Raw genomic sequence first — 20,436 nt, forward strand, 5'->3', positions numbered from 1 at the left:
GTGGAAAACCTCACGGCAGTTACTGGAACATAGGGCTGGAAGAAGCCTCTTGGGTTATCAAATCCATCTGTACCACATGGCCTTGGTGTCATCTTGAGGAAGGACCTCAGCTCAGAAGGTCACTGACAGACAGCTGCCTGTATACACCTGATCTGCACAAGAGCAGCAAACCTGACACATCGGACTGACTCTGCCCCTGCAGAAGCAAGATCACTGCATAGTGAGACCCCCTGGCCCCCCCACTGCACACTTGGGTATTCGCTCTGTCCCCAGGGTGGCCTGGATAGATAGGGTAGGGCTGTGCCGCTGCTGGAGGCCATCACGCCACGTAATCCCTGTCAGAAACTAAGCAGGCAACATTTTTAAATAATCCTACACCTTCTCTGCCAAAAGATATTAAAGACCAATATGTGCATTTATTCTTGCGCTGACATGGTTCCTCTCTATTCTACCTCCTTTATGACTATTTACACCCTGCAAGGGGTTACGATTCAGATATGCAAAGCATCCCACTGGCAGGTGAGACCTCTATTTCTGATGGACAGCTTGATAAAATCAGCTCCTATATATAGAGATAAATATTTACATGGCCAAAGATTTTACTGAGTGGCTGGCACAGCTTTTCCCTTGCTCTGACTGTGATTATTAAGACTTAACAGCAGATCTATTTAAACTCCCTGAAATGGTGGACTGCAGAGGGGACACTGGAAGGCCAAACATGATAATCCCTTTTCCTAGCACATGACTGTCATTAAAATAATATTTAGGCTGCCTCAACGGATGACCTGACATGCATCTGCACTCCAAACATGTGCCTGGAGATGCACCTGTCAAAGGATGGAGATGCCTCCATTTCAGGAGTGGGTGCACTCCTGGTCATGATAGGGATGTCCACTGGCTTCTTGGGAGAGGAGTGGCACAGGACAGGCCATGGGACAGCCTAAACATCAAGTTGTATTCACCCGCTAACACTGAGATTTCCCTTGCAATCTCACATTTTACTTATGATAAAGGGAAAAGAAAAGCAGAAAAATGCCCCATATTGCAACACATCATCTCCACTTTCATAGCTACCTCAGAGGTTCTTAATGGCTCCTTCCCTACCTCAACGAGAAAAGAGAAGGTCAGCCTGTCTACTCTCTTTATCTTCCTCACAAAATATTGTTCCCCTTCCTGTCAGAAAGATTAAAATATTGTAGTTATTGTTAGCTAAGAAATTCTTGCTGGTCACAAGCTTATTATCCAACAAATGAAACCTTTTTCTTTTACTTATTTCCTAACATCGCACTATCTTCAACAGAGCATTTTCATCAAAGCAAGCAAGAGAACAAGGTGGCAGAGGAATAGTTATTTTTGCTATTCAAAACAAATTAACCATTTCAAGTACTGATTGAAGTGAAGAGGAATTCTGTTTATTTTGTAATTCAGTGAGTGGAAACCTGGTTCTGAAGTACATGAGCACATTTTACAGAGCTGCTCGCTATAAACTTCCCCCCCCTAAAAAAAAAAAAAAAGTAGCCACTGATAAATTATTTTCCCATAGCTACAAAACTGATTTGTAGAAGTTAAATTGTTCAAGGCTAATCAGGCTAATCAGAGGGAGAGGAAGTTTACCCTCCATTTCCCAACAGATTCTCTTTAATTTTGCAGTCACATTGACAGGTGGCCTCATCACTCAGGCATTACAGACCACCTTGAAGATATCAGCACCGTTGGCCTTTGAAGTCAGAATAATCAACAAGCCATTTGATACTCTATCAGATGAAATGGCCCTGTCAGAAAAGGCTGGCTCTCAGGTGTACTGATTGTCTATCGAAAGGAGATAACTTGATACACTTTACTAGGGTACAGATTCATAGACCTTGTGGGATGCTATAACAGATGTCTTTTTAGATGCACTTCTTCACAATGTCTCTTAAAAAAATATTCCCAAGCCACTTTTAACAGAAATTGTAATACTCCAATTTCCTGTCTACAATATTCCCACAATACTCCAAATTCCTGTGAAGATACGCAAATGTATTAGCTATGGTTAGGGTCACAGATGCACAGATTCATGTGACATATCCATGTATAAATCCTGTCAAAGCCTTAATTCAGATATTGGATAGTAGACTTTATTAGGAAAATCTCTATTGTTTTACAACAGTTAACATTCTGGAAGCTGCCGAAATCTGGCACAATACTATTTTCAGAAAAGGACAATTTTTTTTTTTCTTTGGGATTATTCAGGATACTAGGAGTTTTTTCTCAGGTTACTTTAGCCTCTCAGTATGTTATTATCCTTGAATCTAATAATGTGACGTGCACTTAACAAATATTATATCTTAAAGAAGCTGAGTGGTTTAACAGAAACCAAATTTTAAAAGTCATTACCTTAAATTCCACTTTCATATGTCCATATAAATGTTTATTTTTCATAATCAAATATTGACTGGAAAGATGCAAGTGCTTTGCAAATCTGTAGGACAGTGAGACTGAAAAGTACAAAGTCTGGTTTTTTTTTCAGTTCTAACAAAATTTCAACTATTGAGGTATAACGATGAAATTCCTTCTCAGTCAACTAATATTTTGTAAGGGCTTCAAAATCATGGGAATAGTTCTTTAAAAAGTTAAAGATCATTAATTTATGTTTAGGGCAGATTGGGGTTGAAAGCAAGAAAAAATTAAAAATTACATCAAAAAGAATGTTTAATTGATCTTTTGACTAATCCATAAGATTTACTTGTGCAGAAGCAAATAACAATATTTGTTTCAACATTAGCAGTAAGTCTAGCAGGACTTTGTGTCAGGGGTTGAGAAAGTAATGCTATGGCTGTGTGTATATGACAGGCAGGAAACTCTTTTTCGTGAAAGACCCTGGCTTGTTCTAAGAGTAATTACTCATAAGGAACAATCACAGAATGTTCATTCAGTACTAAATGGTCTATTTGATGTCATTAGAGCAGCCCAAGGACTTAAACCCACCCCGTTCCTAGTGTGCAGGTGTGTTGGGTCTTGCAGTCTGCCTGCAGGATCACACTGGAGTCCCTGGCAGAGGACAGCTGCTCTGATTTATTAGACCTTTGGAAACAGTATTGCTCCTGTTATCTACACATAATCCCTTAAATGTTTGACAGCTAAAGCCTGAAGCAACACCACTGGACAAATCTTCAAGTATCAATTTTAATGCTGACAATGAAAATGGAAAGGAAAGGAAAGAAGGAAAACTGGAAGGAAAAATATTGTGGACCTGAAATATAGATCCCTTTTCTCAAGGGAAGATTAATAACCATTTTCATTGAGCTGCATTAATGATTTTTAAGTAACTTGCTTCTGTTAGTAATTATTCTTCATAATCTCATTTCTTGTAACAGTCAGTTTCATGGTAAATGATGTATTGGAGATTTTCTGTGCAGACTAAAAATAAATCAAGGAAACACACACAGACAAACCTTCTGCAAAGATAGAATACCTGGAGCAATTCTGTGGGTTGACTACAACTGAGGCTTGTCACAGAGGCCTTGAGTGATGCGGTTGCTGACTTGCAATGAAGATTTATCAGAGGTGAATTTGGTGCACTACGTGCAATGCAACATGCTTGACAAGCAAGACACGAGCCCCTGTGCTTACATCCTATTGCCCAAATGATGTTCATGACAATTAAGTAGCGATAAAAATGAGAAACATGTTCTGAATTTATTTTAGACAAACATTTGTTGATGGTTCAGATTGAGATTTTTTGGTAACAAAATAGAGAAAATGTGCATTCAAAATATAATGATGAATGCTGTCTCTAAGTCCTAGAGAAGTCTGGGACCCACAGGCTGTTTAGGAAAGACAGGAAAAGGTGACAAGAAGGGGCATTTGATGCCTTTGCAAAGAAATGGCTTGAATACACAGAGCTTTGCCCTGTGATTGATAACAGGTTGTGAGACTGTAGGTCAGGGCCCAGAGAAGCAGGTGGACGAGTGTCATGATCAGAGGCCCTGGCTCCCAGCACCTGGAAACAATCCAGGAGATTTCTGGAATGGGTCAGAGAAAATTTTTAATACAGATGTTGGACTGGGGAAGGTGGTTTTGTGGACCTGCTCCTCATGATTAAGGTAAAACTACTTCGAGATGTGATAGCTGCAACACTGACAAGGAGATGGTAGAGTTTAAGAACAGAGTTTAAGATCCAGACAACCAGCCAAAACCAGCCCTGGACTTCAGGAGACTAGATTTTGGGTTATTCGGGGAACTGGTAGGCAGAATCCTGTAGGAGATAAAGGAGCCATGGAGAGCTGGTCAGTCTTCAAGGACATCTTCCTCAAAGGACAAGAATCATCCACCCTAACCTGGGTAGGCAAGAACATGGGCATGCATGGCAAGAGGAGAGCTGGCTGAGCAGCCTGAGTGAGTTCACCTGCCAAAAGGAAATGTACAAGAGATGGAGGCAAGAACAGGCAACCGAGGAGGAATACGGAAGCATCACCAAGGCAAGCAGAGATGGAATTAGGAAGACTGAAACTTGGATGGGGTTAAAACTAGTGAGAGCCGTGAAGCAGGAATAAGAAGAGCTTTTACAGATATATTAGTAGCAAAAGCAAAATCAAAGAAAATGTGACTCCACTTCTTAATGGAATAGGTGACCTTGTGCTGAAGGACGTAGAAAAGGGTTAAGGTACCTTCCTTGCTTTAGTCTTCACTGCTCACAGACGTCCCCATAGCAGAGGAAGATAAAGTTAGAGACTACTTAAGTAAACTGGACATTTACAAGTCCATCAGACATATCAGGAGGTATTCAAAGCTGTCAAAGGAACTAGCTTAAGTCATTGAAAGGCATTTGATAAGCTTCTAGCAATTGCAGTAAGCTCCTGGTTACTGGAAAAAAAGCCAAATGCCATGCCCATACTGAAAAACAGTGAGAAGTATGATGTTCATCCTAAACTCAGTGTCTGGGAAGATTGTAGAGTACATCCTTCTGGAAGCCATTTCTAGGCATATGAAAGACAAGGGGATTGGGAAAAGTCAGCAAGGATTTATCAAAGAAAATTACACCTGACCAACTCGACTATTTTCTATGATGAAATCTCTCACTTTGTGGATGAGCAGAAAGCAGTGAATGTCATCTAGACTTCAGCAAGACCTTCAACGCTGTTTCCAAGAGTGTCCTTGTAGCTGAATGGAGGAGAGATGGATTGCATGGGCGAACTATAATGTGGCTGAAAAACTGGCAAAACACTTGGACAAAGAGAGCAATGATCAGTAGTTACAAGCCCAGCTGGTGTCCGGTTGTGAATGCCACCCTTCACGGACTGATACAGCACTGTTTACCTTCATGTTCTGTTCATCATGCTTTCTCATATCTTCGTTAGTGACCAAGACAGTTGAACAGAAGAACCTCAAGAATGTCAACAAAGGGAAATGCCAAATCCTGTCTCTGGCATGGAATTGCCCCATAGACCAGTACAGGCTGGGGCCAACTAGATCAAGAGCAGATTTGCAGAAACAGAAAGGGCATCCTGGAGGGTGTCAGTTTGAACGTGCAATCTTAATGAAGGCTGCCTGCATACTGAACTACATTGGAAAGAGAATGACCTGCAAGTTTTACGAAGTTGTCCCTCTGTTTGACAGTGTTGGGTCACAAATGGGATGCTATGCCCCGTTTTTGGGCCTGCTAAAAGAGAGAGGCCAACAAACTGGAGAGTCCAGAGTAGGTTCACTATAAGGGTGAATACAATACATTAGAAAAAGCTGCTGCAGGAAGAAATATTGTTTAGTCTGGAGAAGAGAAGGTTGTCATGTGATGTAGTTGCAAGTTTTTAGCTATCAAAGAAGGCTTGTAGAGAAAATGGAGCCAGACTATTTTCACAGGCACACCTCAAGAAATAAGAGGTTATTGCCACAAATAACTGTAAGGAAAACTCTCACTAGACGTAAGGAAAAAAAAATACTTACAATGCAAGTGATAAAGCACTGGAATAAGTTGTGGAATCTCTGTTCTTGGACGTATTCAAAAGGCCCTGAGCAACCTGGTCTAATTTTGAAGTTAGCCCTGCTTTGAGTGGGAGGATAGACTAGATGGCCTTCAGAGATCCCTTCCACTCCAAATTATTCTATGGTTCTATGATTGCATGCCCAGTCTCATTCATGTCAGGTCCTAAATTTACAACTTTACTGCAGACCTATAAAACATGTGACTGAGGATTTTCCAAAACTATACAGTTAAAACATTGAACATTATATATAAAAGTAATCTCTTTCACCCTATCTTATGTATTTATATTCATCCTCTCCCAGAGTCTGTTTCCAAGTTGACTCGTTGCCACAAATCTACTTGGTCAGACCTGAAAATACATACTCACAAATTTGGCAGAAGTCACCTTCCAGTGGCATATCTATAGCAACTGAGTGGGCAACCAAACCACGATCATTCTTGAGGAAACTGTATTCCTAATCCACCTGACCTTTCTGTATGCTAGTACATGTACTCATCATCATCCATTTTGACCTCTACAGGGTTTCAGTATACTAATTTGTAGTATTACACACAATTTCTAAAGTCTATATTTTCTGGTCTTTTTTTAGGCTAACTTTCAGTCTGCATCAGCACAATTCCAAATTCTGCATGAGTTCAGAATATATAATTGTCTGCAAGTTTCAGTCAAATGCCAGCTGTCATCTCTAATAACATATAAAGCACAACAGGGAAACTGAGAAATTTTAATAACAAGCGAAAACACTGTCGAACTAAATTTATTTCCAGATGTGGAGAAGGAGGCTTTCACTCCTTCCTCCAACAGGACTGGTACTCTAATGCCTTTCAGCATGATTTTTAAGGCATTCATTTGTTATGTAACATCCATCAATTATAAAATATATTTATGAGGTCTTGCTAGCAGTCATTAACGGCAGTATTGTGGGATCACATTTACAAGGCCTAATGAAATGGGAGAGCAAGAGTAATTGGATTGAAATTGGTAAATGAAAACTCATTCCGGGGGGAAAAAAGGTGTAAAATTGATGAGGTCTGACGTGTCATCTAATGGTGAGGATTATATTAAGATCCAGTGGAGACATATACAGTGCTTATTGTAAGTGTTTAATTGCAAGAATAACAAATGCCTCACAGAAATGCACAGTTAAGCATTACTCCTCTCTCTACTACTAGATGGAGCCATGTGGGTAGATCTTTTCCTATCCTCAGACTGAGTATTTGTCCCACATTTTTATGGTTTTGTTTTGTTTATTTGTAAAATATAAAATGGAAAGTTAAATGGTTTTCTTTCAAAGAGAAAGTTAATTTGGTGAATTTAAATCAGATGCTTGGAAATACTTTATCTGTATTCTTAGGAAAAAAACCCAAATGCATTCCAACTCATTCTCAGATGAAAAGTTAGGCATAAGAAAAGATAGAATTATGAAAATTTTGAGGTTTCTTCCCCTTTAAGAAAAAGCAGTTGCTAGTAATAAAAATTGTTAACCAGTGAGCTGAATTTGCATGTCTCCAGTTAGTACCAATTATCTCTGGCAGGAATGAAAAATGGTTCCAGTGACATAAATTGTACCAAAAGCTTAGGGTGTCTTCGAAAGAGGCTGAGTGGATCCAACAATGATTTTTTGGAGTAATTACCTGTAATGTCAGCAGGTTTCTTTCCCACTCTAGTCTAAAAACATGAATCTATGTGCTAGAAATAAAAGTTTTCAATCACTCGTTTTAATGGATAAAATCAAATAACAGTAAATTGATGACTTGTGACAAATTTATACCTTCACACAAGGCTAAGATGCTCTGTTTTCAAGGTTGCTAGGCCCACAACCTGTCTTCTCAAATAGCCGCTCTCACCTCTCATATAGATTACTTTTCTGACGTCCTTGTCTTCAGTACAGACCAGTAAAGAAAATATCCAGGAACTACCGTTTGGTGCATGTTAGGTGAAGATGTAAGAAATACTCCATAGATGCTTGATCAGCAACCTCAGTATTTTCCCTGTCCCCAGACTTGAAATGACTGTTATAAACTATGACAAAATAAAGCCCAAACAGCTGAAGTAAGAAGTCCAGTTTGTATGATGATAGCAGCTATGCATGGTGCAGAATAGTAGCTACAAGTAGTAGCTCTAAGTGGTGCATAAGAGAAAATTCTGGTTTATCTAGCAAACTGACTGTAGCATCACTCCATCTTTTCCTAGAAAAAGGCAACAGCCAAAAATTTAGTGTGGGTAGTATATTCTGACGACCGAACAGCTTAATAATAGTAACAGCAGAATAAACAGCAGGAAAAAAAAAATATTTTTCTGCCTGGAGATGGTCTTTATGAAAGGTGTCTTGCCTCCTAGGAGGTTTCACTTTAGAACAGGAGTCACTTGTGTGATGAGCACAGAAGGAAATGAAGATTTTTGTTGCCGCCTGCAATACACTGCAGGACTGTGTCTTCTCCAGCATCTTGATAAGCACTCCAGGTTTACTGCATAAGCCATCATGCAAGATTGCCTAAAGGTGCAAAGGACTGATTGTGGATCTCTGTGGACACTCATGACTTTCAATGCATAGTAAGTCAGCTATATGCATTTTCTATAGAATAACAATAGTCCCAGAAAGGGCTGCTGTAATCATGCCACTCACAAGAAATCACTAATCTGAACTACTGTAGAGCAAAAGTCAGAAAACTTTTGTTAGTCGGTTCCATATTAAACATAATTATTTTTCCCTGCAACACAACCGAACTCCATAGCTCAGTGGTTAAAATTGAGTCTTTATTTTTGAAAGACAGTCAACCTTGATTTAAAGATGCCAAGTGACAAATTTACAACATCCCTTGGAAATTTCTTCCAGTTGTCAATTACCCTCACTTAAAAAGCTGCATCTTATTTCCAAATTTGTTTAAATTCAGCTTCAAGCTCATTGGGTCCTGTTATAGATTTGCCTCCTACAATGAAGCTTCCATAGAACCAAAAATGTTCTCCCTGTATAGCAGGTTCCACTTCTACCAGGCTGATGTTGCTGTGAAAGGGGGAAAAGGATACAGATAAGGCACACATTTTGAGATGCGAGATTTTCTCAGTGGGGAATCTGTAACACCAACTACTTTATTCCTGAAATACCAGTTTGCGTGCATGTGCTAACAACATAATGCTTGATCACTCTGGTCATGAAATTCAGCTCAAAACACACCCAGAACTATGACAGCACATTGCCAGAGATAACAAGTTGCTTATTTTGTACAGCTCAAACTCTGAAAATCTAGCTTAGACGCAGCTGCTGCTATGAGAGTAATCAGCCATGATGGGGCAGCAGCTGTTGCTAGGAACTGGGACAACTGGGACAGACCCTGTTTGGTATCAGCCGTCACCAGTGCTCATCAACATCTCCAACTGCTGTAAGCAGCAAGATTGATTTTTCACCTGCCTATCTGTCCTATCTTGACCATTTCTTTCACCACAGGCCCTATCTTACCTATTGGAAAAAAACAAGTTCTGCTTCTGCTGCTGAGAAGGCCTGAGCCTTGATATCTGACATTTTACTGTGGAAATCCAACTGCCAGCACTAAAGGATGAAAGAAAAGAAAAATCTGTTTCTAATTTACTAGCCGATACAGTAAGTACATATATTACTCGTATGTTAGAAATACTGCCAAGGTGGATTACACTTCTCACTAGCTTGCTAGGTGATTTCTTAAATACCTCAGAATATTTACTCTGAAAAGCTCTTCTCAAGCTGCCTGTTTTTCTGAATGGTTGTTCCACATCAAAATCTGTCAGCAAGATAGAAAAAGCACAGACAATGCCAACTTGTCTATTTGTTTAGATTGTATTTAAGTTTTTTTTTTCTGTGTTTATTCCTCTTCTGTTTCCAAATTAACACAGTGTTTCACTCAGGAAAATCATTACTCACCGATCATAACAAAGAGCTAGTAGCAAGGGGCTAAATACCAGCAAGTTTACAAGTTGTTGGATTCCAGATTGAATGAAAGGAAGCACCTTGGGCACTATCCCATGCTGCAAGTTGACATGTCATTCTGCAGCCTCTAGCCCGACCTTTTCTTAACATCAGCTGAATAACAAAGAGACTATGCTGTCAGAGCAGCTGCTGTACCTCTAGGCAGGTAACAGTATCATCTTCATGAATGACATCTATGTCACGTTTGTGGCATGTCAGGAAGTCCTTAAAACTCCGCAGATCAAAACAATGCAAGATTTTTATACTGACCTTGAGGTGATGATCAAATATGGTCACTTGCAAAATGCAGACAATGTGGAGGCCAGCCGTGAAACAATGGATCTGTTAGAAACTTTCATTATGTCCAAGATCCATTTATGTCCTAGGTGATACATTAATCCTATTTTCAACAAGGAAAGCAGAAAAAGCACTGTCATCTTTGATAATTATTCTGTTTCTATAAACATACTCATCTGTGTTATTCTAAACATGATTGCTTCTTCATGGAGTTTCTCACAACCCTTTCCAATTATGACCTGTTGAAAAAAATTGGTAAATATTTCTACCTCATTCATTCATTTATTTAAAATAACACTAACAATTACACTTAAGAGTCAACAGAGAGACATATTCTGCATTGCTTAGACATCCTGTGATCTTTAAGTAGCACTTCAAGTTAACTGTTTAATAATATTTTTTGTTTTATTTTTTTCAGTCCTAATCTGAGGTAGTTCTTTACCTTTTCTGTCTTGATTTATTTTATTAATCGTTAGATATTTTTCATAGAAATGGAAACCAAAAATATGTCAATGAATATGTCAGCACCGGTATTTGTGTTGTATGTGCACTTCTGGAAAACAAAAATTACGTATCCAAGCAAAAACCAGGCTTTAACAAGCTACACCACTCCCTCATCTGGAGCAGCAATATAACCAAACAGAACGTACAGCTGTTTCACCACCTAATGAAACTTGCAACTAAGCACCCTAAATTGTGCTTGGCAGACTGGTCTTTTAGGAATGAAAGCCACAAAACCCAGCACTCTGAACAGTAAGCTCCTTAAGGAGATGATAGAAACAGTAAGGAAAAAAGGTTGCATTGCAAATGCACTGTTTTCTTGAAGACATAGGCCTTTGCTGGTTGCAGAAAGGCCTTCTTTTCCAGTTGGGTTTCATAATCCTCAGTTGTCTCCTGGAGCCTGAAAGGCCCACAGAATCAGAGAACAGTTCAGGTTGGAAGGGACCTCAGGAGGTCACCTAGTCTACCCTGCTGCTGCTGAGGTCAGTGCTTAAGGCAACCTGTTCATTACACTCTGTCTGAAATCTTTGCATCTTCACCTCCCATCAGCTGGGCAAATTTCATACGCTAGAGAATTCTGGGTTCTTTCAGTCCTTTTCGCACCTCAGTGCAAGTCAGTATCTTTAGCTGGTTTTCCATTCATTAAGCAACATGCAGAGGCTTACAACTTCTCAGAAGTGAAAGGGGAAATTCAGCACAGTTCCAATATGCTCTAGCATAGCAAAGAAGGGTCACAGTAGTTGTTTGAGGGGGTCTAGAGAAGAATGGACTTTCTTTTCTAGAGAAGAACTGTGACTGTATGGGAATAGAGAAGACTGCTACTAGTTTTCAGGAGGCCTCATTATCTCTTTCAAAATTTTTCTACTCCGTCTGGATAGGATTTACAGTTTTTTTTTTCTCTTCCAACATTCATATTCAGACTGAGCCACTGAAACAGTCTGTATCTCAAAAATGCCTTCAGATCTCATCCATGAATAGGAAGGCAAGTGCTTAGTGTGTAGAAGCTTAATGGAAATCTAGTTGTTTAACGGGGTCAAAGATGTGACAACACAAGCACATCCAGATGCTCCAAGCAGCTGTGAAAACTTACTGATATAGAAATGTATGATCTAGCTCCAGAATCAGGTAGGACTGGATGGATGGCTACTCCTGATCTCACAACTTCAAGCACAGGGCCAAGTTCTGCTAACTGGTTATCATAATTGACTGGAATTTTAGCAAGTTTGGAGGGTTTTTTGTTTCACTTCAAAACAATTTCACATATTCCATGCTCTTCTCTCTCCTTCCTTTTTTTCCCAATATGTTGCCACAGTGTTCTTACAGCATTCTGAGAAATATCAGCTAGAAAGTGAGCCTAAGCAGTGAATACCACAACATCGGTTTCCATAGGAATAGTAAACACATGGAAATAAAAGGAATATAAAATAGAATACCTGTTCACAGGCCAAGCAAATAATCTACATCACTCAGGATCTGAATACTAGAGTTATGGTAAAGTCTATGTAAAACATACTTTTTTTCCTTCTTTTTGAAGAGGATTTATACTGTGAAGCTTCCATTATAAAAGCCCCCCACTCTGAAGGAGGTCTGGAACCACATTATTTTAATAACAGCAATTTCTTATGTTAACTCCAGAGCACTGGCATCCTATGGGGACTTAAAGTACAGGTATCAGTTCAGACTTTTCAGACCAAAGCCAGACATTTTCCTGTGTTGACAAAAGAAATTTGGAGCTAAATCAGTTATAGATAGTTTTATAAAGCTAAGTATCAGTATATTAAAAGCTCAGATTTTTAAAAATAGCAACTTCAGGAACAGTTAATGAGTTAATTAGATATTAAAACCTGAAATTTGATATAAAGATTCCAAGAGGTAATTACTTGCACCAACTTACCTGTTTATAAACCAACCAGGGAAGAATATGCAGGATGGGAAATAAACACCTACATGCTAACACTCAGCTAGGAAATAACAATGTAATACACTGACCCTGCTAAAAAAGTCAGCCCTATCTACAGGATGATACAACTTTAGAACTTACTAATTTAAGATTTTTTTCTTTCCCTCAGAAGGAGAGATCTTAAAATAAGAAAATTCTACAGTACTGCCTTCATGATTGGAAAAAGAATGAAAAACAGCCCCTGACACAGTAGTCTTTTTGTAAAGATTGGATGAAAGCCGGGCCCTGGCAGTTTGAGATGGGAAAAAAAATTAATTGTGTACTGAGACATGAGACAGTAATAACTCACACAGACTTCATTGCTTCATTCCAGATAAAATAAAAATGAAGCCAAGTGAGGGAGAGCTGCTGATGAAACTAGTGCCATCCATTTTTTCCCCATCAGTTGGAAAGACCAGAAAAAGGAGAATAAAAACTCTAGATACCAGATTATGTCTTCCACTCTCCCTATGGCGGATCCAGCTAACCTGAAGAAGAAATATACTTAATGCTCCTAGATGTTATTTTCGTTGGATGAGCACACAGATCTGGGGTAGGTAATCAAAGTGAGGATCTTTGTTTAGAAAAAAAAAAAAAAATCAAAATTGTGCTTTGTGTGTAATCTGCAGAGAGCTACCGTCCTGTGAGAGCAAGCTGACATGGCATATTGAAGAGGAGAAGGATGACTGTGGGAAACATAGATATCTTTTATTAGCAAGCTTTTGGCACTCAAGAAGCTCTTTTCAAGACACAGACACATGCAAATGTGCGCACACATATAGTATCCTCTTGTTGATATTTCAGATTTGCTATTTCTTTAACTTAAAATAGATCTTCCAGATCTGTTATTAGTACAAGAAAAATAGTAATAAAAACAAGCCTGTAAAATCCAGTTTAATGTGCATGTGTTTTTAAAATTGAGTTATTAATAAATGTAGGATCCCACTGGCTGAAACCCTGAAAGTGAAATCTGCCAGAAACCTGTAGTAAAAAAAAAAAATTGACTAGCTAAACATATTATCCTTGCTGGCAAAAATGCAGTGAAAATCTACAAAATTGACCACAGTAGCATTTTTAATGCAGCTGAACGAACATCTCATAGTTTAAATTTCCACTCAAGTTCTTGCCATTCTGTTCAAATAATAACACATTTGTAAATCAATAACTATAAATATCCTTAAATCTTTTCTAAGATGAAGATACAGCTTTGATTTTACTGAACATAGGTACATTTTGCACCCAAATTTCATTCCTAATCTTTGCAGAATATATGCACGTAGACATATTCTAAGTGTGTATGGATACACACACAGAGTAATCCATTTAGTGTTGTTCAGAAACAGATTTAAATATGTTATAGTTGTACTTAAATATAACTTGTACAACCCTCAAAGAGACAGAATTATTTCATCTCAAGTCAATATCCAGGAAAAGGCATAAAAGATTCCTAAAATGACTAGACCAGTATTGTGTACCTCTGAATTAAAAAAAAAAACCAGCAAAACATTAGAAACTTGTTTTAAAAAATAATCCTATAAGAAATAAAGTATATTCCTGAAGGGCTGAGTGTATAGTAATATTTATTTTAAAAAATGTTCCTAATAACTTCCCTAAGCACTTACCTTACTAGTGTAATCAAACTACTATTTACAAGGAAATATCATATCTTTAGGTTCTTTCCTGAAATGCTTCTTAAAGTATATTTTGAAGATAAATACAGTAGAGTTTGAGCTGTGGTCTCAATTAAAATTTATACACTAGCATCCACATGCCTCACAACCATCACACAGATCCAAGATTTTTAGTGTCTCTTTTGTGGCAACTTTTCAGTGACATATGTTCCTTCCAACTTGTGCTGAAAAGCATGCAGTGAGCTGCTGAAAAAAAGGAAGCATTTCTTCACTTTCTAAGCAGCTGCAGGGAGTTAGAGAATCTAAAGCTAATTAGGTGAATAGGAAAAAAATGTCTAAGTACAAACTTACGTGATAGAGAAGAAAATATTGAAATGTTTTTAAACATCTTTAGGGAAAAATGAGTGCCCAATGCCAATTCTGACCAAAAAAAAATCCCAATAATAAAGAGTTACATAAAATCTCATTACTTGTGTCTACTTAGGTACGTTCAAGGAGATCCAAAAATAATACATTTATTACCAGGTTAGCTCTCTATTTTTAATTTATATAAGTACCTGAATCCATAGGTTTGTGTATCTGTAACTTAGAGACATTAGCTACCTATGCATGAGTTCAGAGCGCTCTCTCAGCAGCTCCATGGATGGGCTGAAGCTGCTTAGTGTCAGTTTTACAGAGAGACGGCATTTGGCTTTCCACAAATGACTCTTGCTTATGTCACGGTTTCAGCTGGAGATTCTTTGATCACATCAGATCAGAACATACCCCTGACGGGTACAACATACAAATCAGTAGTTCACAGAATGGCCTTTTCTGCAGCAAGTATAAATATTAGAGCTGGCAACTGGTGTAAACACAAGTGAATATGTCTTCAGGCATGCTCTACAGAAACCCTCAGAATATTTATTTAAATGTTGCTGTTTCCCTGTCAACTAACTTTTTCATTTGTATGTTTTAGCAAAGCCCATAAAACCTTACCACAGCCAACTGAAGCCTTTGAATGAATGTTTAAATGTCCTTTTGCAGTATTCACTCAGCTCTCATTTCAATATACCTGAAAACCTGACAGGATATACAAAAATGAGGTTCCATGTTGTTTATTACTTTTGCTTTTAAATACATCAGTTAAACTAACTCTTACACCAGAACCTCACCTTTTAGATACCCTGCGAGGGTTTGATATTTCCAGTTTTTATAAGGTGAAAAGATTTTCTTAAAGCTTTCTGCAGCTGCAGCATTTCTAAGCAAGTGTAAGAGCAAAGGCGCAAACACAGAAGCTTTATGAGCCCCACAGTCCCCGGCTGTGTAATTAAATGGAAATATCTCTGAGCTTCGGGAACACCTGTTGCACGGTCCTCAGATATTGCTGTTTCCACCAGTTTTCAAAATAGAAAGAGATGGTCAAGGATCTCTGTGCCAAGTTTAACAAGGCTTCTGAATGCCAAGGCTCAATTTCATGCTCGTCTCACAGTGCTGCGTGCAGCAGTGAGACCTCACAGCAGGAAAGCCCCCCAGCCCCTGCCATGGTGGAGGTGGCTTCCCCACGGTGTGGGAGGAAGGCACACATTGGGGACAGGTCCTGCATACCCCCAGATTTGTGACAGGGGGAAGAAGTCTCGCTCTGTGAGTTGTGCCAAGCAATGCTGAGTGAGAGGGCAGGGAAGGAGGAAGAAATAAAAGAGCAGTCCTACTGCAGGGGGAGGGCCTGGAAGGAGTGTAGCTGTGGGGTTTTTTTGACACTTCTTTTTGTAAGTGATGCTGCCAAAGGAAACATTTGAGAGCGAAAAAGATGAAAGAGGTGTTAAAGGCAGTACCAATTGATGCCCAAGTTGACACCATCACTCCTCCAAGCAGCTTGGTGGGATCTTTAAAAATCAAACCCAGCCTAGATTCACATTTGTGGCTAGCCTTCCAAGCAGCATAGTATCCTCAGTACTGTACTGGGACCTCACCAGTACTTGAGGGAAGTTTCAGACACAGGGATCATCAAGCCAAATTAAGAGAAGGGAGGATCTTGCTTCCTTATTGTTACAGGAAACTTCCTCCTGTTTCACCCTCGGAAAGTACAAATTTAGTTGTTTTATGGTGTACAATGCATTTAGTCCAGTGGCATATAAATATATACTCAGTGTAGACACATTCCTGAGAATTTTCAGCCATGATGTCAAAATTTCAAATGGAGCATTCATAGCAATGTAAATATAAAGGACCTTGCCTTTATCTACCAGGCACCACTTACCCACACACTGCTTTAGACCATCATAGCTGTGACAGTACAACTAATAGAACATTTTAATTCAGAGAAGGCAATTTATTCTCCCCATGACAAGCCATCTTTGGTCAAACTTTCACAGGAAACTTAGCTTGATACAGGCATCAGTATTTCAGGACAAACAATTAAAGTTTTGGCAAACAGCAGAAAACTGTGTCTTTTAACTGAAAGTTTTACCCAATCTTAAATTGAGACAATGTTATCTACCATAGCTTTATAAGCATTTCAAATAGGAACACAGTATCACAGTCCCTAGGGGACAAAAAAAAAAAAAAGACAAAAAATTTGGAAAGGTGGAAAAATTTATGCAGCAAGACTATTTTTAAAGGAGATGTCCAAATAAGCAAGCATTACTTCAAACATACCAAGACCTGCACCATATGCTAGATCATGAGATATTATTTCTGTTATGAAAAATATTTGACGTCTACTGAAAGGACTGAAATTCTGTTTCACATGAAAATAGAGCACAAATGTAAGAAGGAACTGTTATTAGCCAAGCCTCCAGAGCAATATTAAAAACAGTTTGGAAACATCAGCTAATTAATCTACACAGGTATCACCTTCTGAAGAGCATATCTACCAAGAAAGGTGCTAGGGCACGGAATAAGTCAGCTGACCAAGATTTTCAGGGAACTCTTGTATAGGGAATGCTCATGAGCTTAGTAATGATCCCAGGTGATTAATAAGCTAAGGAGATACTGCAGCTGCTTGATATTTTCAGCTAACACATTTCAGCCACACAGCCACCAGTGAATCTGTGTTGGAAGAGGACACACACAGCTCTGTGTGTATCACAGCAAGGCCGTACGTGGTGCAGACCACCACTTCATTTCTGTGTTCAGCTGTGTTGAAATGAGTATCTACCACAGAGATTCAGAGACATACAAGAAAAGCTCCTCACATCATGCTCTCTTGTCTTTTATACAAGCTCTCAGCTGGTAGGATTAATTCAATATGTTTACAATTAGTTGCATGTGTAGAAACTCAGAACTAAACATTTCTGTCAGAGTATGTCTAGCAAAACTGAAATGTGTCATTAAAGGATTATCATTTTGCCACTTTTCTGGTAATTTTTCTGGATTCTGGAATTCTGTGGGAAAGGAAAAATCTGATGTTTCTGTGAGAGGGAACATTTTGTCCAACTTTTTCCATTGATTTTAAAATTTTCTGTTCAGTTCCTTCTTATAAAACAAAATTAAAAATCAACATGGAAATGTAATGTTTCTATTTTCCATAATTCTGTGTTTCTCATAACCTGAAGCAACAATCTGAATCTTCTTTCTTGAGAATATACTGCTTTGAGTCAGAATTAAACACACTTTTGAAGTTTTGAAATCTTTTGAAAAAATGAAATATTTTTTACACATACATTCAAATTATGTAACGTATTATATACATGCATCTAAAATATATATATTTTGATTTAACAAATTTAAATTTATGTTCTCCATCTTTGAGGATTATGAGAAGAAAGGTGATTTCTTTCTGTCTCCTAGCCAGGAACTGACAGGTTTTACCTTTAAGACTTTGTGTTAGCAAGTCATCTGTGAATCAATCCACCCTTGGTTCCTTGAGGAGGAACAAAATGTCTTCTGTGTCCATGCAGACCTAGACAATACCCATTCAAAGGGTCTCCTGGAGCTGCACATAGCTCACTGAATGGGAAAGCTCCCCTTGCCACGGTTGTAGAGGTGAGGAGGCTGCAAGGAGGGAACAGAAACAGCAAGGGCAGTCATTTGATTAACAGGATTGGTGTGATGGGCGCAGAGAAGATGTGAGCAATACTTCAGCTGCTAGCACAGAATAACAACCCTATGTTTCTCAATTTGATGTGGCTTTCACGCTCGCCAGTTAGTCCACCCACACAGAATCTGAATACTTGGGCCAAACATTTCCAACGGTGAGTGCTCAAATTCTGTGCACCTGCCTGCGGACTCGCTCACTGTGTATTAGATCCAGTACTCCGCAAATGCTCTCCTGAGCCAAGCTTCGCGTGGCCAGTGGGCGCTGCAGACCTTGGTTTGGCTGGCGCAGAAGTCCTGATCCTTAAGGAGAAACTATCTTTAAAAAATGTGAACCCACTTGCTTTGTTACAGTTCTGATGTAAATTTAAATTGCTATACGCCAGGCACATTCAGAGCTGGAATTTCAGCACCTCACTTATCTCAAGAAAAATGTAATACTGGCAGCTAAAAAACAAACATCTGCCAATTTGAATAGACTGTAGAAATAATGTTCTGGAACATAAACACCTTCTGACAGTTTAGGGAGTCTGGGCAGAGCTGGTAGCGGCAACTACAGCTGAGCTGCCCAATGCTTACCATTATAAGACACTGTTTTAAGTTGTTTATAAAACTTTGCCAAGATTTAACTGTTCAGGCTGAATTTTCCCAGACAAAGTATCTGTCTTAGGCTGACTTATTTTGGAAAGTTTCATTAAAATGGTTCAATCATTTCGACAAAAGTGTAATGTTATGTTCCTGCTAAAACATAAATAAACTGTACAATAGCTTTGTTGAGAAATTCTAAGGTACTTGTGCTTTGAAATGGGAACGTCAGAACTGCCTCAGCATCCAGGACGTGCCTTTTGCTGTCCCTGTAAAAATCCAGATACATTTTGCCAGGACACAAATGTCTTTAAAAGTTTAGTTTGTTTTGTGCTCTGTAGATGCTTGCTCAAGACTGGCAGCTGAACTCCCATGAGATCTCATTTTCGCAGAGCACAATCCCACCCTCACCCCCTCCTCCAGCATGGCTGTGGCAAACTGCATGGGGAGGGAGTTCCACTTATACCTAGAACTTTGGTTAATTCAGGGTGTAGAGGTCAAAGCCAACAGCTCACAGTCAGCCTCAAGACAAGCCATTAAGTTTCTGTCCCACTAAGAGGTCTGCACCAACCTCACTGGTCTCAAATGAAAAAAAACCATGCAGGGCAGGTTCACAAGCCTTTGAATTAGGTCCACTGTCAGCAGATCTCTATTATGGAAAGACTACAAAGACATACGCAGATCAAGCCAGGCACTTTACTTATACATTGTATTACTCAAACAGATATTGGCTTTAAGGAATAGGAGGGGATTAGCACAGTGCTGTGCCTGAGTTGCTAAGCCCAGCATCTCTGCAGGTCATATTGGTTTGGGCCCAGAAATTGCAAATGCTGAGGTAGCTGTTTGGTTCCCTGGTCAGAGGTTGCTCGTACGTGGAAAACTTGTAGTTTGAACGGAGGATTTCAAGAGTGCTTTCATGCAGCCATATGCACCTGTCTTTCACAATGTCTCTACATATCTTGTCCTTTGGGTGAGTGTGGAAGTGACTTGGACATAGTTCTATAAGGATATTGGGTGACCTAGAAGTTGAAAGGGTGTTTGGCTAATGCCTTTGAAACAGAAGTAGTTCAGATTAATTGTACTGCACTCCAAAGGAGACATTTTAAGTTATTCACCAGAGAGTATTTTTCCATGGCAGCATTGAAGAAAATAATCTCCTCTCATTTCAATGTTGAACTTGATTGAATGTTTTAAGGTTTGCTAAATTATTTGTGTTTCTCTGACTTGTGATATTCTTCTTTTACGGAAGCATCAACACAGATCTGCGGTTTTCAGTATGCAAATATGTTTCCATTCAATCACAAGATATTAAGTGTAGATCAGATTAGCCTAGTAGATAGATAGGCTCTGTGATTTACTATACTGGTACCAAACTAGATGTTTTTCTGGGTTTCCTGTCAGTTTTAAAATGAATCACTATGAAAGTGTTCTCCAGTTTTATTTTGAAAAAAGATGACTGACACTGTTGCAATACTGTCTTGCTCTGTGTGTGAGAAAGGTTTTACCTCTATGACATCTCTCTATAGATCATAAAGAACCTCTCTAAGATCATAAAGGTCTCTT

The sequence above is a fragment of the Chlamydotis macqueenii genome, chromosome 2 (assembly GCF_036417535.1).
Source record: "Chlamydotis macqueenii isolate bChlMac1 chromosome 2, bChlMac1.mat, whole genome shotgun sequence".
Classification (NCBI taxonomy): Eukaryota; Metazoa; Chordata; class Aves; order Otidiformes; family Otididae; genus Chlamydotis; species Chlamydotis macqueenii.